This window comes from Onychomys torridus, chromosome 2 (assembly GCF_903995425.1).
Source record: "Onychomys torridus chromosome 2, mOncTor1.1, whole genome shotgun sequence".
Taxonomy (NCBI): domain Eukaryota; kingdom Metazoa; phylum Chordata; class Mammalia; order Rodentia; family Cricetidae; genus Onychomys; species Onychomys torridus.
Window position 1 is genome coordinate 74,638,925 of NC_050444.1, and position 24,482 is coordinate 74,663,406.

General features: G+C 37.7%; 1 non-coding gene across 1 annotated transcript; it reads left to right on the forward strand.

The window, feature by feature from the left end:
- Positions 1-23,120: 23,120 nt before the first annotated feature.
- On the forward strand, positions 23,121-23,281 carry LOC118579059. The gene has a single exon (XR_004944423.1). It is a non-coding gene; the product is annotated as a U1 spliceosomal RNA (small nuclear RNA).
- The last annotated feature ends 1,201 nt before the right edge of the window (positions 23,282-24,482 follow it).

The following is a 24,482-nucleotide window of genomic DNA, read 5'->3' on the forward strand; positions in this document are numbered from 1 at the left end:
AGTAGGTTTATCATTTGTATATAGAAGAGCTACTGGTTTTTATGAGTTAGTTTTGCATCCTGCCTCTTTGCTGAAAATGCTCATCAGCTATAATAAGGAGTTTCTTGGTAGAATTTTTAGGGTTGCTGTCATAACATCTCCAAATAAAGATACATTGATTTCTTCCTTTCCAATATGTACCCCTGGAGTTCCTTCAGTTGTCTTCTTGCTCTAGCTAAGACTTCAGTTATTACGTTGAGTAGGTATGAAGTGAGTCAACAGCCTTGTCTTATTCCTGCTTTTAAGGGAATTGCTTTGAGTTTTTCTGCATTTAAATTGAGGTTGGCTTTGACTATGGACTTGCTGCTGTAAAATGCTTTTGATCATGTTTAGGTATGTCCCTTGGACCCTAATCTCTTCATGCATTTATGGGGCATGTTGGACTTAGTCAAAGGCCTTTTCGGTATCTATGAGGATGATCATGTGGTTTTGTCTTTCAGTTTGTTTATATAATGGGTTACATTTATCAGTTTATGTATGTTGAACTACCCATGAATTTCTGGGCTGAAGCATACTTGATCATGGTGGATGATCTTTTTTATTTGTTCTTTGGTTTGCAATTATTTTGTTGTGATTCTTTTCATCTGTGTTCATAGGGAAATTGTTACATAATTTTCTTTCGTTGTTGGGTCTCTATGTGATTTGGGTATTGGGATAACTGTGGCTTCAGAAAATGAGTTAAACAATGCTCCTTCTGTTTCTTTGTGGAATAATTTGAGGAGTATTGACATCAACTCTTTGAAAATCTGGTAGAATTATGTGCTAAAACCATCTGGCCTTGAGTTTTTGTTTGTTTGTTTGTTTGGTTAGGAGACTCTTAATGACTGCTTTTATTTTACTAGGGCTTATAGGCATATTTAAATTCCTTGTCTGATCTTTATTAACTTTGGTAAGTGGTTTATATCGAGAAAAATATCCATTTCTTTTAGATTTTCCAATTTGGTGGAGTATAGGTTTTTTTTTTTATTATTATTATGTGTTTTAAATTTTATACATCAGCCATGGGTTCCCCTGTACTCCCTGCTCCTCCCCCCCCCACACCTTCCCCCAAACCCTCCCCTCCATTCCTATCTCCTCCAGGGCCAAGACTCCCCTGGGGAATTCATTTAAACCTGGTGGATTCAGTACAGGCAGGTCCTGTAGGTTTTGAAGTGTGTCTTTATGATTCTCTAGATTTCCTCAGTGTCTTTTGTTATGTCCCCTTTTCATCTCTAATTTTGTTAATTTGGGTCTTTTCTCTCTGCCATTTAGTTAATGTGGCTAAGGGTTTGTCAATCTTACCGATTTTCTCAATGAAACAACTCTTTGTTTCATTGAATCTTTGTCTTGTTTTTGTTGTTTGCTTCTATTTTATTGATTTCAGCCCCAAGCTTGATTATTTCTTGCTATCTACTCTTTTCGTGTGTGATTTCTTCTTTTTCTTACAGAGATTTCAGATGTGCTGTTGAGTGACTCCTATGAGATCTCCATTTTTTTAACGTAGGCATTTAGTGCTCATAACTTGCCTCTTAGAATGGCCTCCATTGTGTCCCATAAATTTGAGTATGTTGTGCATTTATTTTCATTCAATTCTAGGAAGTCTTTTATTTCTTTCTTAATTTCTGTCTTGACCATTTTCATTTAGTAAGAGTTGTTCAGTTTCCATAAGTTTGTAAGCTTTCTTTTCTTTTCTTTTTTTTTTTATATTCAGCTTTAATCTGTGATTGTCAGATAGGATGCAGTGTGCTCTTTCAATTTTCTTGTATCTGTTGAGACTTGCTTTGTTTCCGAATATATGGTCAGTTTTGGAGAAAGTTCCATGAGCAGCAGAGAAGAATGTATATTTTTTTGTGTTTGGGTGAAATGTTCTATAGTATTTGTTAGGCCCATTTTGTTTACAACATCAGTTAACTTCAGCATTTCTGTTTAGCTTTTGTCTGGATGACCTGTCTGTTGGTGAGAATGGAATATTGAAGTCTCCCATTATCAAAGTGTGAGAGTCAATATGTGATTTAAGCTGTAATAGTGTTTCCTGTATGACCTTGATTGTCCTTGTGTTTGGTGCATAGATATTAAGAATTGTAATGTTCTCTTGATGAATGTTTCTCTTGGTAAGTGTCTTAGTCAATGTTTTAATGCTGTGAAGAGACATCATGGCCAAGACAACTCTTGAAAAAGGAAGCATTTAATTGAGGTCTTCTGTCTCTTTTGAATATACATATATATGTATATATATAAAATAGAATATACATATTATAAATCTAGATCCATATCCATATATGTGTATTAGTATAATTATTTTGATTTCTGAAAACAAATCAATTGTAGCATTTATAAAGAGTATGTTAAACATATAGAATAGTTTAGGGAAATAGTGCTATCTCAATGAAACACATCTGCTAATTTATGAATGCAGGATATCTTTTCATTAATTTAGATCTTTAATTTTCTGAAGCAATGGTTTGTAATTTTTCTCAGTACAAATTTTGTGGTTTTTTTTGTTATATTTGTTCCTATGAAGACTATTTTGATGTGAATGCAAGTTGCTTTATTAATTTTGTTTTTAATTTTCCTTGCTGGAGTACTGTTGAGAGATGAAGTTCATTTTGGAACATTGACTTTCTTCTGCCATGCTGCTTTACTTTTTTCTCTTCTTTTGTATGAATCTTAAAAGATTTTCTGTATTTTGTAAAAATTGGCAAAATTGTGTCATTTGAAAAATAGAGTAATTTTCATTTCTTTTTCCAATCTGTATGTCTTTTATATCTTTTTCTTTCCCAATTGTCCTAAATAAGACCTCCACTTTGATATCAGATGCACGTATCCAATATGAACATCTTTATCTTCTTTCTACTCTATGAGGGAAAGACTTCAGATTTCATCATGACCAGGATACGAGCTGTTAGTTTTCCATGTTGATGTACTTTGTTAGCATGAGGACATATTTATCTATGACAAGCTTATAGACATTTTCTGTATGATTTAATAGATGAGCAAGTTTCTGAGCAATAGAACAATGGAAAGATATCTGTATTAGTTACTTTTCTTGTGGTTATGACAAAATACTGCCAAAAGCAACTTCCTGGAAAAAAGGGCTTGAAGCTATGTTTCAAGTTCCAAGAAAACTTAGGGAAATAGTTCAAGATCTTGGTAAAGGTGATATGTTTTTTTAAATAGGGGAATAATTCAAGATCTACATAAAGGTAATAGTTTTCTACATGGGCCCAAACACAGGAAATAATAGCAGATACAGGCAAGTGGCAAGTCAAGTCAAGAAGCTCCCACATAGTGAAGGAAACAGACAACAGAGTGAAGAGACAAGCTGTGAACAGAATGCTTTTCAAGGTATCATCAAGCAAGGGCTTAATATCCAGAATATAAGAAGAATTCAGACAAGGTATTAGGAAGTAAGCAATAGAGTTGGAAGATGGACAAATAGTTTAAGTAGATATTTATTAAAAAGGAATACAAATGCACAGTGAACAAATTTTCAATCTGCTTCAGGTCACTAATCATCAGAAAAACACAGGTCAAAGGTTTACAGTGAGATATCACACCCTTTAGGCAGAATGGATATAATCACAAGAGTAGAAGATAGATTGTGTTAGGATATTGGGGAACAAAGGAACCCTTGAATACTGTTGGTGGGAAAGAAATTTGTAATCCAATATGGAATATAATATGGAGGCTCTTCAAAGAGTTGAAATAGAATTACCATGTGATACATTAATCCCCCTACTGAGTAGTCATACAAAGGATATACGATCCATAAGTCAAAGAGATCTGCACTTCCATACCCAGGCTACAACTAGTCACAATAATCAAGAAATAGAAAACAAGACAAGTGACTGTCATTTGATGAACAGATAAAGGAAATATGTTACATACATGCAAACAGGGCTAGTCATCCATGGAAAATAATAGATACCTGTCATTATGTTAAATGAAATAAGCCCAGCACAGAAAGGCAAATATTGCATGAGGTTACTTTCATGGAAAGAGAAAGTGGAGGGGGTTGGAGAGATTGTTCAGTGGTTAAGAGCACTTACTGCTCTTGCAGAGGACATGGGTTCCAGTCCCAGACCACACACATAATGGCTCACAGCTATTTGTAATTCTAGTTCCAGGGAATCTCACACACACACACACACACACACACACACACACACACACACATATGATAAAAATAAATAAACTATTTTTAAGAAAGAATTTGAGAGCAGAACTGTGATTACCAAATGAAAAAGAAGTAGAGAGAAATGGAGGAAGGTTAACAATGGTCACTATGTTTCAATTAGATAGGATGAAGAAGTTCGGGCTTGTTATTAAATAGAAAGCTGATTATAAATATCAATAAAGTATTGAAAAGACCACAAGAAAAGAAATGATAAATGCTTACCAAGAAATAAATGTTAATTATAGTAATTTGATCAACTCATATATATGTATTACATATGTACATGTATATGTAGTCACATGGCAACATTCTACATATAGGCAGTTGCTATGTAAAGTAAAAAGAATATTACACCAATAAATGCTGGAAGAGAAATGTTTATTTCTTTATGCAACGAGTAAATCCTTTATAAACAGATTAAATGAACTTTATTGATTGCAATTTAATCTTCTCTGTTTCCTTATCTTATGGTTTAGGTTTTTTTTAGAAGAAAGATGATTTAAAATACCTTGCTTTTCTGTCTCTGTCTCTGTCTCTCTCCCAATAAAGCTCTAGAAAGGTAAAAAAAAATACCTTGCTTTCATTCTCCTTTTATGACTCCAATTTTTGTTTACAAGTTTTGATTGCATTGTTTTGTTTTATTTTAAAATTTTTATTCATGTACATAAATGTGTCTGCTATGTGTGTAAGTGCCCACAGGGGCCAAAAGATGGCGCCAGATCCCCTGGAGCTGGAGTTACAAGTGCTTGTGAGTTACCTGATGTGGATGCTGGGAATTGAACTCTGGTCCTCTGCAAGAATAGACATGCTCTCCACCACTGAGCTGTCTCTTCAGCTCCTGATTTGAATTATTTTGTTTATACATACCTTGGTGCTCACTGTGGGTTGGAGCATCTACCAGTAAAGAAAACCCCTTTTATCTTATTTCCTCAATGTAACATTCTCTTATTAGGCTGAAACACAATTTTTTTCTTGATTGACTTTGCTTATTTTTTTTAGTTTACTTCTCTCTGCAGCTTCATATGTTTTTGTCCTATTTGGTACATAGCTGGGCTTCCTTTATAATGGAAATGATAAAGTTTCAGTTTTTCTTTTTCTCTAGTTGATGCATGAGTTTACATCACCATTATTTGCTTTAATAAATAGTTTAGTTTAATTTAGTTAGACAATCTTGTGGTGTTCATTAATTTCCCCCCTACTATTTCTTTGAAAAAAATTAAATAAGCTATGCATTTTAAAAGAATGTTTAGTCTTAATTTCTGCTGTGTGTGTGTATGTGTATGTGTGTGTGTGTGTGTGTGTGTGTGTGTGTGTGTGTGTGTTCATGTGTGTGTTCATGTGTGGTGTGCATGGGTGCACATGTAGGTGTGCTTATGGAGGCCAGAGATCAAACTCAGGTGTTGTTTCACTGGGGCCATCCTCCTTTTTTCTTTTTTCTTTTTGACACAAGACTTTGCACTGGCTTGGAGCTCACCAAGTAGGCTAGGCTGGCCAGCCAGCAAGCCTCAGACCCAATGGCCTCTGGCTGCCTAGTGCTGTGATTATGAAGTCATGCCATCATGTCAAGCTTTTTACATGGGTTCCAATGATTGACTTCAGGGACCATAGCAAGCACTTTAGTTACTGAGTTATATCATTAAGAGCTCTTATTTGTTACCATTATTATTTTTTTACAATATACCAAATTCTCTAGCTTTTAGACGCAGTGTGTATTAAGCAATGATGAAAGTAACACTTTCCCTTATTTTCAACTGATTTCATTAATTTCCTTCTTTAGTTCATATATAAGCTATCTCATGATTACATTTGCACATAACCCCATGTAAATGCATATATATCAGATTTAGGCTTGTATTTAATTTAATTTAGTGACCACACACAGATAATTTTTAGTACTATTAAAATCCATTTCTCAAAGTGTATATGATCTTTTCCTCTGGTAACATTTTTTTTTAGAAGATAGAAATATAATTTATATTTTTAGGGGTCTAGGGGAGTTAAAATTGAATTTCTTCTGTCCTTACTTGAATGGTTCAAATTCTGTCTTTGGGATATTTCAAACTTTGTTGGGTGTCCTGTAGTCTTTGAGAAATTTGAGATGGACTTTGTGGGCTTCATTATTAGAAGTAATGTTTTGTTTGAATGCTTACAGTTTGTTGTTTTTTGTTTTTTTTTTTAAAGAAATACATTAGCATTTATAAGATAGGCTTTTAGGTAGTTAACTTATGATATCTTAGTTTTCTCAGACAGAATGAACATATATTACTTAGATTATTCTCTAGAACAGAATTTTCTCTAGAACTATATTTTGACTTTTAAAATTTTCTTGTTTAGTTCTTTCTTTAGGAGTGTAGACCATAGGTAAAAAGGATGTCTATCATCTACTTTCCCTTAATAAAGCTTTCCATAACCTGTATCATAAGGTTTCATTTGATCCCATGCATGCCTGGCGAGAACACATGCTGCCAGTGAGCTGGATATCTCCATGTTGACAGCAGTGAAATGAATCTTTCGGATGTAAAGAGGGAAAGATAACTTTATATACTTTGTCCTTTAGTCTTAAACAATCTTTGGTTGTTTGTTATTGTTATTATTATCATTTACTTTGAATGAAGTGACTCACTGAGCTCTTTGGCCACATGTGAAGGCAGTTTATGGGAAAGGAATTAAGCCATGTCCTAAACACAAAGAATATTTTTTTCTACTTCTCATGAAAGTTTCTTATCTATAAAGGTCTCATTTTGTTTTGGCTCATCTCTCTTTCTTCCCCCATTTCCTCCTTTTGTTAGTGTTTGTACATATGTGTGATTATTTAAGTCTTCATACATTTTCATTTACTCAATCTTTTGTTTTTTTCTTAATTGGTGTAATCAACAGATTACCCCCTTTTAAAATGATAGATGTTTTGTTCCTTATTTTCTGTTGCCCTTTGCTGTCTGAACACCCCACCTCCCACCAGGTGTGCTTGTTTCTGTTGCCTCCTGTAGGACACCATGTCCTTTGCTGATGGTCCTTGGCTGATACTTTCATGGTTTACTCACACACTCCAACATCTGTTTATCACATGCAATAACTTGGCATTGTCCATGTTTCCTAGTTTCATCAGATGAAGAACTTGCCTTCTGATATTTACTCTCCTCATTGCTTTGGGAGTGACATTTGGAAGATGAGGTCACCTTAGAAACATAAGTATCTTTGCTATATTGGTTTTAATAACATAATTCCTAAGTAAAGGTAAAAATTAGGAGAGCAATGGAGAAATTAAGTCCAAGCAAATATTAAAAGTAATTGCATTAATAAAAATGATTTTAAAAAATAGAAAAGACTGTTAGCATTGATATCCTGGATTCAAGTCACCTGTCACCTATCAGGCACTCAAAAATCCTATTGCATTTGCAAGTAATACAGTACACACTCATGCCAAGTGCTTTTGAAAACTTTCTTAAAAGTGAGAATATCTGTCTATGTATGTATGTATGTATGTATGTATGTATGTATGTATGTATCTATCTATCTATCTATCTATCTATCTATCTATCTATCCATCCTTCCATCTATCCATCTATGATCAATCTACATACCTACCTAGCATCTCACTATGTAGCCTGGGTTGATTTTGAACTATAATTCTACAGTCTCAGTCTTTTAAGTGCTGGGATGATAGGCAATTACTACTTGCCTGGCTACTAGCAGATGTTTAGAGATAGAGACTCTGAAAAAGGCTGAGTTCACAATATATAAAAATGACTACTTTGAAAGAGAATCATGCTTGGGTAGAGCTTTGATTTTGATCATGGACTGTATTCCTAAAAGTTTAGACCTCTGAAACATTTGACTGCACTTGTAAATACCTAACTCCAAATTTTCAACGTCTTTACAATATCCTTTAATATATTAGTATTGTTGACAATTAAATTATTCCTTATATTTTTATGACAATAGTGTGTGATTGTATGGTTTTTTTCAAGACAATTTTTTTAAAAAGAACTTACTATATGCACCACACTGGTACTGACACAGTGCTTTTCAGTTTGCTTGTGTTCTCATTTGACTTCATTTAATTATGAAAATCTAGGCCATGAAACAAAATATGTTTGACAGAAACACTGATTCTGACATATGGATTGCTTGAAAATCTAGGTCTGGGTTTTTCAGGAATTCTATTCTAGATATCAAAATTAAAGAAATCCAAGTTTTCTAACTAAGATGTAAAGATACAATGGAAAAATACCCAATTCTGATATATGTCATATGCTTTAATGTTATTCCTTGGTAACATTATATACTTTAGTTTCTTTAAGACTTGCTAACAAGAAAAAAGAATCTGCATATTGTATGAAAGTTTATATTTAAGCACCATATTTTTGAAATTTTACGCATAAAGACAATACCAGTTGACATGCCAACATGGGTGGGGAAATTCCACAAGACCCTACCCCTGGATGAAGAGCTATGGCAATCAACGGCTGCTGAGAGAGAGAGAGAGAGAGAGAGAGAGAGAGAGAGAGAGAGAGAGAATCAGTTTTATTCAGAATGAGGTTCTTGGTAGGTTATCCAATCCCAAGTGGTCAGCCATAAATACTTCTCTATGTATGGAACACTGAAGAGACTCAGTAAGCTATACTTATACACATATTTAATAGTAATAATTAAAGAAGAAGAAGAAGAAGAAGAAGAAGAAGAAGAAGAAGAAGAAGAAGAAGAAGAAGAAGTAGTCATGAATTGGGGAGGAAAGGAGCATAGGGGAAATTGTAGGAGAAAAGGGGGAAGGAAGAAATGCTGTAAATGTAGTAATCATGTATGAATTTCTCAGAAAAATATAAATAAATTATGTTTACATCACGTAAGTCACATGACTAATGACCATCTATTTTGTCAAGTGCTTAGTAAGAATATTAACTCTGAACTCTGTTCAATTTAGCTCATTAAAATATAAAATGTATTGAAAGTCTACTATGAGCCAGATAATGGAATTAAAAGTCTATATATAATCTGTTACCAAGTGAGCTTTGTGTGTGAGAATGTTTTATAAGCTGTGAAAAGTACATATCAGTCTGAATGTGTAGTACTCTTATTTGCTGAGATACCGGCTAACAAAGAAAGTACTTCACTGCACCCTCTTTTAGAAATCACACCCATTTTATAGGAATTACAGTCTTTAAAATGTCTGTGAAAATAGTCTTTTTTCCCCCCATGCTGTCCTTATTCAATATACAAGTTCATCCATTTGTTCAATTTTCTATCCATTTGCTACTAGTTTGAAGCACCAGGCACCATCGCCTTCCTCTCTCTGTTTGTAACTTGATCTTCAATAACACCACTTCCTTGAACAGGGCTCAGCAAATCTGGGAAGAACATAGTTGTTTGAAGTTAGCCTGGCAGTGGAAACTCAAAGGAATGGCCAACTGCCTTAGGAATGAGCTAACCCGTTGCCTGATTTCAGCAGGTACAATCTTGACTATGTAGAGCCCACTGAGAGATTTTTGTCTGTATTTGCTTGCTCTATTTTCACACTTAAGAGTAGCAATTTAGAACACTTTTAAGATCAAAACCTAGGAGTTTTCAAAAAGAAAGTTTTGGTGGGAGCCATTTGTGCTGTCTACATTCTAGCCTTTCCCACTTTGAAGGACATTGAATATAACAGGTAATAATGTCATGCTGTACAGACTTAGGTTTGAATCAGTTCCTACAGTGAATAACTTCAACCTCTTTTAAGACACTGTTCATACATCTATAAAATGGGGCTATTTCCTAGTTTTCAGTGTTGTGCTTAGGATTAGGACTTAGATATGTGAAATGCCAACGCAACATTCAGTAGATATGCTGTCATCCTATTTCTCACCTCTTAAACTCCGACTCAGTAAATAGAATATGAACTTGGAATCAGAATGGGGCCTAAGTACTGGTTGGGCTGAGGCTCAGTGATCCATGAAGTCTCTGAATCTTTTGAAGTTTCTGTGATCCCATGTGTGGTCCTTTGTACTTATGCAGGCATTGGATATTGTCATCAAGGGGAAGCAAGATCACAACCTTAGTCAAAATGCAGTGTGATCTAAAATAAATTGGGGAGCATGGTGGGCTGGAAAGAACACAGGAATACTGTCAGCCAAGTCTAGCTCTGGGGAACACTGCTCAGTCTCTTGGGAATTCAGTGTTCTCAACTACAAAACATAATAAAAATATTTATCTCTATTTTTAACATTAAAGGGAGCCTCCATGCTGTTTTTCATAATGACCACACTATTTACCATCTCCACCAACAGTGTGCAAGGGCTTGTTTCTCTTTGTACTCTCTCAAACTCTTGTTTTTCTTGTGTTATTTGTAACTGCTGTCCTAGTAAGTGTGAAGTGGCATGTCTTGTGACAAAGCCATTACACTTCTGAGTACACATCCCAAGGAAACAAAATCAGCACTTCTCTAAAATCTCTAAACAGCCATGTTTATTAGGCCACCATCCACACAAACCAGTGTGGCAAACAACATGATTCCAGTGAATGGATGAAGAACAAGCAGTGTGTATCTTCCATGGGACAGTATTCATTCTTAAACATGCACAACCTACAACTTTCTGCAATGTGAATGAATGAATGTGATGTCACAATGACTCAACTAAACCAGACACAGAAAGGAAAATAGAGTATACTATCACTTACCTGTGGACTCCTTGGGAAAAGAAATTGAAGCAGAATCAGTGACTACCAAGGACTGAAAGAAAAAGGAAGTGGGTAGATACACGTCAACAGACACAAAGATGCAAACAAATGGATATTCAGTACATAGACTACAGTTAATGATGAATTGCATTTAAGAGAAGATTTGAGATAACCTTGCTGGACAAAAATCAAGGGAACTATGTGAGAAGATGACTTTACTTGACTATAATAACTACTTCACTATTTCAAGTACAAGTATTTCAGACACATTCAGATATATGTAATTTTTAAAACTATGGAAAAAATAGCCCAACTGGACTGCTCCAAAAAGATGAAATCAGATAACATATGAGGCAGCCTTTGAAAAACATTACCACATAGTAGGCTTTCAATAAGTTTTGTGTTGTCAGATTTGAGTTGAATCAAGAGGACTTAGCTCTCCGAATAGAGTTTGAAAAGGTACGGGTAAGTTTGAAGTAGCTGCAAGCCTTCCTTGTTCTCTCTAGTTCCTATGTAAGTTGCCATGAGAAAATGCTTCCATATGGTAGAAGCCTGTCTTCACATTTTTGTGCAGGGTTGAAAAATCCCTGGGAAATGTAGTATAGTGTCTGACAAGGATGACCTCAGACTTCTTATCCTCTTGCTTCTATGTCTTGAGTGCTGAAATTGTAAGTATATGCTTCTATGCTTGGCTTTGCATACTAACATTTAGACTAGCATAAAGTCAAATTTTATTTATGTATTCTGGCATCTAGGTTATGACAATATGCTAATGTAGTTTATATCCAGCATTTCTTTATTTCTCAGTGTATTATCAATCTCAGTTTTTTGTGACCTTCATGTTGTCAAGGTCAAGAAGTAGTTTCTAGTTTTCTTCTTCATAACATTCAGACTAAGGTAACAAACTCTTGGAAGGAAATTCATATGAAAATGACTGGGGGTCCAATTACACTCTGTTAGGATTCACAAGTAGATATCAAAATAAGCGTGCTTCTCTCTGCACAGTCCCTGCTAGTGTAGCCTTTATGCAACAAGATCTGGGATGAAGCCCATAAATATGCAATTTAATGAACATCTCAAGTGTTTTTCATGAGAGGGTTTTGCAGAAAAGGCTTTGAGGTGCTTGATCTAGATCCATACCTCCATGGTGAGGGCATCGTTAGTAAAAAGGCAAAGTTCGTGAACAACTTTCAATGTTGGAAATACTGAAGCCTCTATGAGACTTCCTGACTTCATCCAAATGACACATTTTTGTATTTTTCTCTGGCTTTCTGGCCACTAAGCTCATAGTAGCAGTGTGCAGAAGAGCAGCTCCAGCCACATGGCTTTGGAGCAGGATCTTCAAATGTGATAACTAGATGCCTTGAAAGGCCACTGAGTCTCCAAGGCTAACGTCAGTGTAGTAGACACTGCAGGAGTACTCACTCCGCTCCTACTTCTAGTATCTTTCTGTGGTACAGTCCACTGCACAAGTTGGAAAGCTAAAGTCTGTTTGATTGGATCCTCATGCAACTAGATTTCATAGTTCTCCAAGATTCAGCTAAGCAGATACGATTGGGAGAGCCTTGCAGAACAGAACCAATATCCATGAATGAAGTCAGACTTCGTTGAGAATCATTTGGTTCCACTAGGACAGTTGGAGTGGTGCTTCTGATTCCTGGTAGCAGCTGCATATTGATCAGAGATGTTCAGCCATGCAGTTGAACATTTCTCTTGGGTGTACTGTTTCAGGCTGAGTAGCACTAAATCTTGCTGCCTTGGACATATGGTAAATTCTGTGAGTTATCGGCTATTCTCTACCACTGGTATCTCTGCTTAAACCAAGCACAATAACTTCTGTTGTCTGGAACTAAGCTGCCTCTAGACTTTCTGTGTTTAAACAGCTTAGTGAATTCAAGGCTGAAATATTTACTTCACTTACCCACCTAGGCTCAACTATTCTTTCCTTCTTTGACACAGTCACCAACTCCTTCACTATTTGAAAGTCCATAGTTCACTTATTTTAATGGGTAACACAAGCCCACGTCAGGAATTATAATTTCTTAGTTCACCCATATTAACTTGGATTTTATAAATGATGCTGTCCCCACCATTCCATGTATTGTATGTTTCTTTTTTTGTTTTGTTTTGGTTTGATTTTTTGAGACAGGATTTCTCTGTGTTGCTTTGGTGTCTATTCTGGATATCGCTCGGTAGACCAGGCTGGCCTTGAACTCACAGAGATCTGCCTGGCTCTGCTTCCCAAGTACTGGGATTAAAGGTGTGCGCCACTGCAGTATGGCCACGTGTTCTATGTTTCTGCAAGCATTTTCCCTGTGTGCCTCGCCTTTTCTCCCATTATTTTTCCCAGTTCATACTAGGAAATGAGACCATATGAAATAGGAATAATTTTATAGTTACAGATATCAAGTAGCCATAGCCATACACACACACACACACACACACACACACACACACACACACACACACACATATATAGACAGACAGACAGATAGGTAGGTAAATAGAAAGGAAGAAAGATAGATAGATAGATAGATAGATAGATAGATAGATAGATAGATAGATAGATAAATAGATAGAATGCTACAACGTCTTAGGCAGTTACTGTTCTCTAGACAATACACTAGGATCTTCCTTAAAGTGCCACATTTGATAATTGGTGAGTTCTCAGCCTGTCTCATAACAGTCATGCAGTTTTGCCATTGCTGCTTATCCTTGTTGCTACTAGAAACTTTGTGTCATAGAAAGGCATTCCTCTATGTTTATAAATATTGTTTGTAATTCCTATTTATTCTCATAGTAGAAGACTACTTTTTGGGGGATTTAGAAAACAAGTAAACAACAGTGGTGTGGGACTGTATGTGCAGGGCAACCTGCTCAAGCTTGCCTCAGCAGTGTTCCTTCAAGTCCTGTCTACCTGGGATGGAGGCTCAGTGGCTCATGTTGCTTGGCACTCATCAATGTAGCCTTCAGAGACAGTTGTCATGTCTGTCCAGACATGTCTGTCCTGGATGACATGATGATCTTGTTTGGCAATGCTTGACACACAGTAGGAGTTCAACATGAAAGACCAAATCCTGGTCTTCTGTTTGTGGCTCTGAGGGAGATGGCATTGTCTGCAGGTCACCACTGAGGCTGTCATCATGTGTACTCGTGGTTAACTCAAGCAGATCTTCTCTTCGACGTTAACTTCCTTCTGTTTGCAGGATCTCTTTGCCCACTCTGTCTGTTACTGCTCAAAGTCACCTGAAAAGCAGAGCATCTGTTTGCCAGTGAAGGGATGTATCTCTCTCTGAAAGCTGCCTGCCAAGTGCCTTTCCCATTCTCCTATTAATGAGAGAACAGGCTCTCCCTTCACTCGCTCAGCTTGTGGCACTTCCCTGCCATCACCTGATCTCTCTTCTCATCATACTTAGCATTCCCCTGCCCATGTTCTGTCTTTTGCTCAAAGGGAAATGATAGAAAGATCTTTTCCCCCCCTGCTTATTTGTTTATTTTTTCTGGGAGTGTATCTCAGATGCACAGGTGGGGTTATAAACTCACAAAGGATTGCCCCTTCTGAAACCAAGACTGCTTTCTGTCCTTTCTGTGTGGTACTAGTAAATTGTCCTTGGATGTGTGAGGGATTATGTTTAACCAGTTCCTCCAGGCTGTCCATATGACCAGTCATCACCAATGACCTAATCGGATGCTTTACATAAGTCCCCGGTGTTCTGCCTAGAGGAGAGTAACAGCTCAAGACATTGAGCTACTTATAAAGGCGAATGCTATCAATGTTTGTGCTTTTATTTATGGTGTTATTTTATGAGTTTTTAAAAATAGGATTCATGAGGCCATTTGATATTTATAATTCTAAAATTGCCCCTATTTTATGTGGTCTCATTTCACAGAGATGAATTGGGAGAGATGATGGTAGATAAGAAAATATATTTTAAAAATGCTTAGAGAAATATAGAGCACACACTTAGAAATTTGGACAGCACAAAGAGCAGCAATGGAAGGAGATTTAGGTTTAGCTTTGACTGTGCAAGCTGGTGATTCCTGTTAAAGAGAGGTGTCCTCGTGGATGCCTTGAGGCTCTGGGATAGGAATTTGTCTGTTCTGCTTGGCTCTTTGCTAATGGTTCAAGACTAAGAGAAGCAGCTTTCTTTCTTTGTATTTTTCCCCCCCCTCTCTTTCAATTCTCTTTTTGAGAATTTGAAAACTTCTCAAGCTATAATTCATACTCATTTACATTTTTTTCAGAAGTAGAGATGGAACACAGGAGAAACATCAGTTAATGATGATTAAATTTACAACACCAATGAATTCACACAGTTCCAGGTGAGTGTCAGCATCACCAGATAGTATTATGAACATCATGGGCACAGGCTTGCCAGAGTGCCCAGGGGCTTCTGGGCTGTGTTCAGATGCCATGGGCTGATTATTATCTTCATGGCCACTGTGCTGTTGGAATTGCTTGATGGCATCTTTAACAGAAGAAAAAGAGAGTGATACACAGAGAAAATTTTAACTTAGAGGGAATTTTTTTCTTCTCCTCTTTTCGAAACAATAAAAGCTCTACTTAAAAATCATACTTGATGTTTATGAGTCCCTAAGCCCCCAAGTTCAGATGATAGAATCCTAACTCTCAGTGTGATGATATTTGAGGTGAGACCTTTGTTAGATGATCAGGACATAGGAACATAGAGCCCTTGGAGGATAGATTAGTGTTCTAATAGATACTGGAGAGAACTAGTTTACCTCTCTGTCATGTGAGAACTGACCCTTATCAGACACTACTAGAGCCTTGAGATTAGATTTTCCAGAACCCAGAATTATGAGAAATAAGTTTCTATTCTCTGTAAACCAGTTTATAGTATTTTATAATGGCCTGAATGGTTTAATACACCCAAATTACAGCAAATTACTCATGCCTATGATTTCTCTGAGCATGTCTATTGAAAAAGAAATGTCAAAAATCTGTAAAATTGAGAATGATAGCATAATAATCAAAGACACAATTCAGGGTTCCAAATTATGAACAATGGTATGAGAACAAATATGTGGCAAAATACAGCTGAATTCTGAGTCTTCTGATGAAGTAAGAAAGTTAGTTATTCGAGATAACTGTAGAACAATTCTAGCATGACATAATTTTGATTCTAGTGTGAAAATCAGGAATGATTGGGTTGATTTTAAGGCCATTATGAATAAGTTGTCTAGTGTGTTGCTAGACTATAAATTCCTTGAGATTGAAAAATCATTTCTTACATTTGTATAACTCATCAAAGAGAAGTTGAGCTGGTGTTTAACTAGAGCCTTCACCCCTACTGACTACTGCTCACAGTACTAGAAGGTAAGTCTGCATGCTGCCAGAGGAGAAAGGTACACACCAACCCAGCTACCAACCCTTTGATTTACAATGGTGACCTGCCTACAAGATATGCTGGTGCAATGTTGGCACAAAAGTGGGAGTAATCAGCTATTATCTGCTTGGATGTAAGGCCTACTCCATGATATGGAACCCATGTCTAACACTGCTCTGGTGGCCAAGAACCTAAGATTATATAGGCATGAACCTAAGGGAAAACCAAATACTACTGTTTTGCAAAACATTGCAATAATTTGACTCCTAACAACAATCTGCTATACTCAGAGATCCATATCTTCCTCAGTCATCATCAGAGAAGATTCCTCCTATAGTAGATGGGAATAAATACAGAGACCCACAACTGGACAATGTACAGAGAGTAAGATACCTTGGAAATTCAGTTCAAAGTAGGATGTCTCCATCAAATTTCTCCCCTTAGGGCTTAGGGTACTTTGCAGAAGATGAGGAAGAGCTATTTTTAAGAGCCAGTGGGAACAGAGGACACCAAGAAAAACAAAGTCTTCTGGGCAGAACAGGACTGATGCACATATGAACTCCAAAAGGCTGTAGCAGCATGCACCAGGCCTGCAAAGATCTAAGCCAGATGGGGTCCCAGTGCTGAGAGGGAAGTTGGACACAAGTCCCCACCCCTGACCCAGAAGCTCAACTGACAACTGCTCACAAAGGAAAAGTTAGCTTTTCAAGTGGAGTCTCACTAGGTGGACAAACCACACTTAAGGGCAGGCCCAATGCCCAGCAATAGATGGTCAATACAAAATGAACTCAGTGGTGTTTAGGGGTGTGTGTGTCTCATATAATGTTTCCTCCCATCTTTTTTTAAACTTTATGGGTCTTTTGTATTATGGTATGATTTCCAATGTAATGTTTTTATGGGATTTCTGGGTGTGTGCGTACAGGTTTCTCTGTGTTTGTATGTGTTTCTTGTCATTTTTCTTTGAATCTCTTTTCTTCTATTTGTTTGTTTTGCTCCATTTTTTGTTTTTGTTTTTTTTTCTCTTTTGGATCTTTCTTTTTTTTCTAATAAAGGAGGAAGAAAGGGTGTGAATTTGGGTAGATAGGAAGATTGAGAAGCTCTTTGAGGGGAAACCATAATCTGAACATATTGTATAAAAGTTTGTTTTCAATAAAAATTAGAATGATTAAAAAACCAAAACTGTGTATACTAAAAAATAATTTAAAAAAACTCATGTCTTTGTACATGATATACTTGAAAGAAGTTATCTTTATGACTCCGAATACTAGATACAATGAATCTATACCAGTAAAAGCAAATAATTTTAAAAAGTCATGCCACTTTTCCATTGTTCCCTATATCAAGCCTGGCTTGTGGAAGAGATCAGTCGTCAGTACAAATGCATGGAATGTAGATTGTTAGTGCTGAAACTGTGATGTGATCTTAGAGGAAGAGAACAAGAACTCTTAACTGATGAAAGAGACCCTGGGAATGGAGACAAGAGGAATGTGATGAGGATGTAGAAGTCCACAGAAGCTCCCATTGTAAGTGGAGCAAAGGAATAAGAGCTTGCTTTTCTTGGCCTTGGAAAGAGTTAGTGAGAGAAGCTCCGTGTCAGTTGTTTTTATTTTTCTTTTTGAAGAAGGTAAGTGTGTTTATTTTTTTGTGGAGAACAAATTATTTTCAGTTACAAAAGCATCAGAGAGATAAATTCTACCCAAATATGAGGAAGCTTTTAAAACATGAATGGCAGAAGCATCTCATTGTCCTCTTGTGTAAATTTTCTCTTTATTTCATTACAATAAATCTGTGTATGCTTACTATGTATGTGTGTGTGCATGCTTATATGCACATATATGCATGTGTGTGTGTGTGTGTGTGTGTGTGTGTGTGTGTGTGTGTGTGTATTTATAATCATAGAATAAAGTCTTCCTTTTTAGTCATGTGTGACTAGAACGTAGCTGGGTTCTGGTAAATGGAATTGTGTAAGAACTGAGTGGAAATGATGTGTGTAACTTCTGGTTAGCTTCTCAAAGGGAAGGACTGCATCTTCCTACTTCCTGCTTTATACTTGATAGTGAGACTGTAACTTATGTGATGACTGGAGGTGGGAAGATTGTATTGGATCCCCAAAAGCTTCATTTTTAAGGCAAAAGAGAAAATGGTAGGTTGTTGTCTTGGTCTCTAATGTTCCTGTAGTTGCTATATGAGATTTAGACAGGAAGTAAGATGCTGCTAAAGTCAGTATTAGTTTGCATTTCTCTGGGGTAGCAAAGAATTAACACCTTCTTTGTCAGTTCTCTCCAACAAATGATCCTGAAGGTAGCGTCATCCTATTAGCAATAAGCATTCAAATAAAAGTACTATTGGAAAAAGTGTCTTTGCCAGTACCTGATCAGAGAATACATCCTGTATGATTCCTTACATTTTAGATATGTTAAAATGATAGTGGAAATGTGTCTATCTAATACATTTTAGTAGATACTTAGTTTCTGATAAAGAAAACTCGGTCATGTGAAGGTTAGCCCAAGTAGACTTGGCAGCACATAGAATTATATTGGTGGCACACAGAATTATATTGGTGGCACACAGAATTATATTGGTGGCACACAGAATTATATTGGCAGCTGGTAGAGTGTGGTATGTGATATGCGAGTCTCTGGCCTCCAGAGGTTAAAATTTAGGTTATTGGTGGAAAACACTAGAATTACAGTTAAAATAGGTTACAGTTAGGTAGGTTTCTTTCATTTTGCATGAATATCACTTAAGCTTTGGACTTTTTACATTAGATTTTTTTTAATTCCACATCCTATGGCCCTTGGGAATCCTGGTGGTGATATATGATCTAACATTTTTATATTAATGCAGACATGATCCATTCCTTCTATGTATTAGAGCTAAGAACTAATGAAAGTATACTTTGGAGAAAAATCTCAGTCCTTGCTGAGTTGGTTTTGAATAGATAGCCTTCACTCTTGTTGATGGCTCCAATGTAGATAACTTACAAATGTCTCTGTGGGGTTAGTAGGTGTCACACCATAGAATCTGAAAGTAGTCCCTATGTTGGTAGACTCTTAGCCATGCAGCTTTTGTGTGCTATATGAAAAGAATTTTTAAAAATCTGATTAACACTGTCATTAGAATACACAGCTGGCACATCACCTTTCCCTCTCCTGGGCACATTTCTGTTCCTTGTGGTGGCAGAGGCTATGGGCAAATCCTTCTAATAAGTGACTTTTTATTGTTCTATTGTTAGTGTTTCCCAGGACCTCATGAAACGGTAGGTCCTCCCATCTAAGGTTCTAAAGGCTGTGTGGTGAGCTTACATGATTCTCCAGTTTCCAATACTCCACACCGTATCATACCCAAGCTTCTGGAATAGTTCAGTGAGTGGTAAATCTCTTTCACTCCCCTCATTGATCTTCCCTGTCACTACCATCCTTATTTTTGTCTTCAGGAGGACTTCCAGTTTCTTTTGTGAGTCTCTTATTCTGACAGTTATTCATTTGTTCAACTACCCATTCACCTAACAAACATTCACGGAACACCTATTTCTAACTTACATATTCTGCCATGCAGAGATGATTATGATCCACTTGCTCATTCAACAATCATGCTGTATAGTGTTCAACAAACACTATATGACGTGCAAATAGTGAGCAAGAGAGTCTCAAAGATCTTTAAGCTAATGATAGGGCTTTAATCATACTTATCACACACAGTGGGCAGCATTTATGGAAAGGATACTTAGCCCCAGCACTATTATAAGTACTGCTATATGTTCTTTTATGTGTTTGTCACATAAACTAACTGGGCAGATGATTTTCTTGTCCCCATTTTACAAAGGAAGCACCTAACCATCAGAAACGTAACAATGGTCTCAACATCTCATGGCTTTCGAATGATGGAGCTGTTCGTTTCAACACTAAATCCTGAATAGACTGCCTGTGCGGAAAGAGGATTTTTTATTACCATACAGTTTAGAACTGAATGTACAGTACATAAAACTTTTAGTCTATTCTTATCAACATCAACCCACAGATTCAATGCAATCTCCACCAAATCCCAGTGCACTTCTTCACAAAAATTGAAGAAGTAATCTTAAAATTCATATGGAAACACAATGGACCAAGATAGCCAAAACAATATTGAGTAATTAAAAGCACTAGTCACCACCCCAGTACTAGCATAAAAACGGACATGCTGATCAATGGAATAGAATTGAAGAACCAGATACAACTCATGCTCCTACAGCTACTAGTTTGTGACAACATGGCCCAAAATTTGCATTGCAGAAAAGGCAATAACTTCAATAAAGGATGCTGGTGAAACTGGACCATTACATGTCAAATAATGAAACCAGATCCTTATCTCTCACCCCACCAAATACTCTAAATGCATCCAAGACCTCAGTATAAGATCTGATACTCAGAACCCACTGGATGAGAAAGTAGGGAATGTGCTTTGATTTATAGGCACAGGAAAGGATTTTCTGAACAAGATCCTAGGAGCATTAGGTATTAAAATCAACAGTTGAGAAATGGGAGTACATGTCATTAAAAGGCTTCTGCACAGCAAGGGACACTTTCATTTGAGTCTTAAGGAGGGCCACAGAATCGGATAATATCTTTGTCAGCTCTACAATCTTATTTATTTATTTTTTATAGTGTTCACACATGGAACACCCTTTATTCTCTTCCCAGGGCAGACCACGCCTCTCATACCTCTTGGTGCTTCTGGTCTTAACAGTGTTCCATCTCTTCCTCAGAGCATCATAGCACATGGGTAAGAAATGCAAAAGAACTGTGGGTGCCTGAGAGAAATTTAATTAACTCCGAGGGCTAGGTGAAGCTGGAGTAGTTATACCTAAATGATCATTGCAGTATGCTAAGCAAAGTGGGTGAGAGGTCATGGGTGCAGGAGAGGGCTCAGCAGGCAAAGGAACCACTTGGGCAAACGCCTGGAGACAAAATCAGGAAGTGCAGAGATTAATAGACAGTGTTCTGGGATCCAAAAGTCAGAGACAAGACAATACTTCCTCTGGCAGAAAGTGTTTGGGGCTGGGCTACATGGGGACACCCAGCCAGAATAAGAAGGTGGAACTCAACCTGAGAGCCACCGAGGCTGTGGAGAGGATTTTCATCAGGTTGGAGTCTTAGTAAAATATGTCAGAGGATAGATTAGAGGGACACAAGAGCAGAGAGAGAGAGACTAAGGGTGGTGGGAAGAAAGAGAGATGATTTATTTCAATATTGTCTGACTCCACACTCCTCCCAAGAACCCCCATGCCATCGCCATGAAGTGGCTAAGATGGGAAAGACAGAAAGCCTTTGGACTGAGCACTCTATCAAACACCGTGACAGAGATGGGAGATTCAGCCTAGCGCACATGTTGCCAAGAAGATCCAGGACAGTCATGGTTAATCTGGAATTGGCCACCCATCTGAATAAAAGTATCTACGGGAGCTAGCTGTGTCAGCCTCCCACTCCAGCCAGTAACAAATTATTCCATTTCTGGCAGAGGTATACTTGCCGGCTGTTTCGTGTGGTAACACGGGATTTGCAACGTGAAACACTAGTGTTAGTGAAGGGCGTAGCTAGCCATTTGAAACTGGTACACACAGCAGTCAATCTATTGCTCCCCGCCCTCATTGTCCGCCAAAGTAGATTTGCCATTAAGCACAGTGTGAGATCCTGCCCAGTGGGGATGCGAGCCCTCCACCCTCTCCCCTCGCCTCTGTCTCTTACAGACACCCGCAGAAACAAAGCAAACTGACATTTGGATAGCTCTGTGTAGTTACTTTATTACTGAGCTTTCAGCCTTCTCATCTTTTCAGAGTACTCAAAAAAGGAAAAAGGTGGCTAGAGAGAGGACGGTGGGTGGGGACGGAAGCAGTTAAGAGTTGGACATACTTCTCCACCAAAGAGAGCAAGGAAGGAAGGAAGAGATTGTGAAGCTGGCTTCATGCACTTCCAGAAACTTTTATTGAAACCCTTATGCTGGGTTGTGAAGACCCCAAGCCAAGTAAGACTGACCTGCTAGTTGTCCCAGTTTGGCTGGGAAGGCCTATGTATATATGTGTGCCACGTACAAAACCACAGAAGGATGTGATTGGCATGGAAGCCACTGTTCTGGAAATCAGGGTGTGGAAGAGAAAGGATTAAAAACTAAATTTATTTATGTTATTTATTTATTTTATTTATTTATTTGTTTGTTTGTTTGTTTGTTTATTTATGGTATCTGGGGGTGATGTGGCAACCTGTCATAGTGCCAATATGGAGGCTAGAGGACAGCTTTCAGGAGTCAGTTTTCTTTTACCTTGTGGTCCCAGGGATGGAATGCAGATAGTCAGGTTAGGTGGCAAGCACCCTTATATACTAAGCTGTCTCATTGGCTGAGAAAGGACCTTTTCAAGGGGGAAAAATTGACTGGGGTATTCTCTAGACATCGGTAATAGGGAGAAACATTTCAATGACAGCACAGATGCAGAGACCATGGACAGCATTGCTGGTCCTAGAATGAGAAGTCACCCAATGACTGAAGGAGAAACAGTAAGGCATGAGGGGAAAGAAGCATTAGATGGGACCAAAAGGAGGGCCTATGGAGGAACACAGGCCTAGTGAACATGCTGTTAGAATCCATGGCTTCTTCCTAGAGCAAGAGAGGAGCTGGGGAAGGAGCTGGGGAAGGCTTTCAGGTATGGAAGAGCCATGATCATTTCCAAAAGCGTCTTCCTAAGGTAGCATGGGTGATGAGCCCCAGGAGAGAAAGACTGAAGGGATGGAGACAAAGGCCATCCATGGAAACATGATGGCACTGAGTTCTTGTGTTTCCTAGTTACGTTTGGACTGAAGGAACTGGTGCTTACTAATGACATTCACACCTTTTAACTTTACTTCCTACATCCTGTGTGTTCCAAGTTCATGTGTTGAAATTTAGCCCTAATGCATACCTGTCAGGGAAGATACCATGATCATGAAGGTGGTTTTCCCAGGGTGAGGCTGATCCATTGCACTCCAGATGTGCTGACCCCTGTGATTTCCTCAAATTCGGGTTTAAAAAAAAAAAAAAGAAAAAGAAAAAGAAAAAATTTAGCCGCAAGGGCAATGATCTCAAAAGAGGAGGCCTTTGGGAGGGCGCAGGTCTCACAAATGGGACTATTTCTTCTAGAAAAGAGGCCCAATGGGCTGACTGACCTTGTCTTTCCATGAGATAATAAGAAGGCACTGTATGAAGCAGGAAGCAAGCTCTAATCTGGCACTTAAATCTGTCAGCTCTTGCTCTTACAATTTCCAGCCTGTAGGACTGTGAGGAGTTCTTTGGTTTATAAGGTCCCTGGTTTAAGGTGGTTTATGATAGCAGGGTAAATGGGCTCAGACGCTCCTGCTATTCGAGTTACAATGATAAACCAGCTGTAGTTTTTCTGTCTTCCTTTACTTTCCACGTTAGATGCCACCTATACTGTTCTGATGAGCCCCACCAGTTCTGGGGTTACTATACTGTTCTGATGAGCCCCACCATGGGGTTACACTTCGAGAATGTACATCCCTGCTCTACTCCCCACTGGCCAGGGGCTCTTTGTACAAGGAATGGAAACTTCTTATTGTCTGATTTATGAATTAGAGACATTTATAGTCATTGTACCTACCTTTCTGGATTATTATTCTCAGCAAGGAAAATTTCTGCAATGGATTCAGTTGCAGTTTCTAGAGCTGCTTGAGTTCCATTTTTACTTCATTATCTCCTGTCTGTCTGACCCAGAATAGTTGCTTAACATTTAGCAGTGGGTTTTATATGAAACAAGAATTTCTTTATAAATTATTGCTTTGTGTGTATATATATAGTGTGTGTGTGTTTGTGTGTGTGTGTGTGTGTGTGTGTGTGTGTGTGTGTGTGTGTGTGTAAGTGGACATTAAATGAGACAAATGCAGAGGTCAGAGGGAAACCTTGGGTTTCAGGTTTTGCCTTCTATCTCGTTTGAGACAGGGTGGCTTGTGTTTTGCTGCTGTGTATTCCAGGCTTTACGAGCTTTCAAGTACTCCTCTGTCTTCAGTTACAATCAGTAAGAGTGCTGGGATTGCAGATGTCTGCTACTATGGTGGCTTTATATGGGTTCTGGGGATCTGAACTCAGGTCCTCACACTTGTGTGGCAAGCACTTTACCTAACGGTTATCTTCCCTAAACATTGGTCCTTAAAGGAATTACTTAATGCTCTGTCTTTGCGCTATTTCCTCAACAGTCATCTTTAAATGAATAAATAGAGTTTGAAGTATTAAGCAAAGAAAATCAACGATGAAAATGATAA